The sequence below is a fragment of the Cariama cristata genome, unplaced genomic scaffold (genome assembly GCF_000690535.1).
Source record: "Cariama cristata isolate BGI_N322 unplaced genomic scaffold, ASM69053v1 scaffold10234, whole genome shotgun sequence".
NCBI lineage: Eukaryota > Metazoa > Chordata > Aves > Cariamiformes > Cariamidae > Cariama > Cariama cristata.
This window is the reverse complement of record NW_009613483.1, coordinates 31,948-34,640: the sequence shown is the minus strand read 5'-3', so window position 1 is coordinate 34,640 and position 2,693 is coordinate 31,948.

Here is a 2,693-nt window from a genome sequence, read left to right as displayed (position 1 = left end):
AAATAATATATTTAATTAAAATTATTATTTTAATTACTTATTTTTACTTAAGTATTTAAATACTCAACTATTTTCAAATACTTTGACTAGTAAGTGCTATGTAAAAAAAATCAGGAACACTTTAGGTGTACTAGGACATCCATCAACTACATTATCACTAATAGGGTTTACAAGGGTGTTTTATTGAAAACACTCCTTAGAGTATGTTATTTTATATTACAAAAAGTTTGCACACTAAACTAGTTCACCTCTTTGTTTGATAGTGACATCTTCTGGTGGGTCTGAACATGCTCTTCCAAAATCATTTCTTTCAGTTAGGTCAGTCCTAAAATACGAGAAGTGAGAACTAAGATTTCAGACTGCTACTCATAAATGTGCAGGGACTCAGTATATATTCCATCGCAGTTTTTCTCTCCGATTTTTCCTCCTCTTCTGTTCACATTGGGAGGACCATAAAAACTGTATTTTGGGAAGTCTCTAGGGACTAGGAGTAGCAGATACAATTTCCTTCTGCAAAGTCATGGTGGAGTGGGCCCAAGTCGGTAGCACTTGAATCACTATCACCAGCTGGTAGTTGTTCTGGTTCTGCAGAGCCTGTTTAACAGCATCCTAGCAAATTCCTTGGTCCTTCCGTACGTTAAGCACTGATTAAATATAATAAACTACTGTTGGTTTGGGTCTTTTTTTCTCCTTAATACTGATTCATGTGGGGTTTTGGAGCTTGTTTCCAAGTAGTTTTATACCATTGCTGTTATGCTAAGAGCTGTCTGGAGCTGGTAATCAGATTTTCTTCAAAAGCACTGGAATTACTTAAACAGTTATGAATGGGATTTATTGCAAATAAAAAAAGCCTGCCTTTTCTGTTGGAGAGAATGGCAGAATTCTAAAGATCTGGACTCCATATACCTCCTTATGTGGTAAAGTGATTGCTTGCGTCTGAAGTCAAAACCTTGCTTGCCTCCTGGGAAACAAGGATGCTCTTTTCTTGACTTGAACCACGGACGTCTTGGGCAATATTCCTGTTACTATTTTATTTCCTATTACCTGATTGATTAGGATCTTTAACTCATTTTTAAATTGCTTAGTTTAGAATGATAACTACTCCACTCTTCATGATGAATTGAAAAGCCAGCTGTGGAAACGCAGAGGAGTACTTAGGAACACCAATTCTAATCCCACATGTGTATGCATAAGCGCCTAACATAATTTCTGAAGGAAAAAACAGATAACATCTTTTGTGTGTGTGTGTGGTCACTGCTGAGAGTGGAAGTTGCATTTGCAAGAAAGTATCAAATTTAGTGTTTTCTTTTTACTTCAAAAGATTTTCCATGACTATTCACAGGTGATGTTATGACTGAGATTAATTTCATACAATACAGTTGAATTCTGGGAGGTTGGGACAGGACTTTCAGCTTCTAGTGCAGGTTAGAGATTGGGGGTTTAATGTTTGTGGTTTCGGGTTGGGTTTTTTCTTAAGCACCTTGGAGCAATTTTTTCCCGTTTTTTCTTTTATTAAAAGAAAAAAAGAGGAAAAATGGAAGCTACAGAAAATAAAACTTCATCCAAACGGTACTCTCTAAAAGTATACTGGGCAGCGTATCAGGAGGGAAAGCTAAGTAAGTTCTTATCTGTGAACAAAAGTTAATGTGGTCCTGAAAGTCTGGTGTTTGCCTGTTAATAAATGGGATCTTCCTAGCGCCATATCTGATCTCGAGGGGGATGTGGATGCTGGCTGCATCTCTGAGTGAAGTGAAAGAGCTGAGGGAGCTGAACCAGGTCTGATGTCTGCTCCACCAGAGATAATGCAAACTCTCCCGGTCTGTTTGGGAAATCGGATAACTTAAGAAGACGACCCAGAGTATATTGAAGAAATAAAAGAGTAGGGGGCCAGGAAGTGGTTGGTAAATCAATGATTGATTAAGTAGACTAGCTATGTATGTAGTTCTCTAAGTGTGATGGAAATTTTGTTTAGTTGATATCAACAAATTGATGTTTATGCCCAGGTTAGTGCACAAGCAGTTGCCAACAGCCACCACACAGCACATTCTCTTCTCTGTATGTCTGGTTACAACAAACAAGATACTGTCATACTGCACTGAATTGGGGTTTTTTGATGCAGGTAATTGGGCGGTTGCAAAAATAACAGTTCTAAAAATGCATCTAGATTGAATTAATATTTTTATGTAATATCAGAAATGTGAGAAATCCCATTTGCAAAACCTTATCTTGGAGTTTCTAGATACTGCATTTTCAATACATTGACCATGTTTTTATTTGTAGTAAATTGCTGTATAATTCACACTCTATTTCTACACGATGTACTTGATTAAAAAAAACGCTCCCCTGTATTATAAAATACCATTTTAGTATTGTATGATTTATTGACTTCAGGCATACAATTAAGTCTTGGATACAGTGCTTGTAATTAGAATACATTTTGTTATTGTCTTTGTCATTTGCAGCCAAAATTGTTACAAACAAGATTTTTTTTGCACAGTAGTTTACTGTGGGCTAGAGAGTATTCACGGAAAGTTTGAAACACATAGTTCTCTCTGTTTTGAGACGGCAGAATATCTAATGGATTTCTACTTCTGAAGTTAATTCTTAAGCACATTCAGAACTGTCAATCAAACAGTAATTTCATTTCTTCTTATTGAAATTTCTCATAATATTTTTGTGTGTTATTGTTTCAG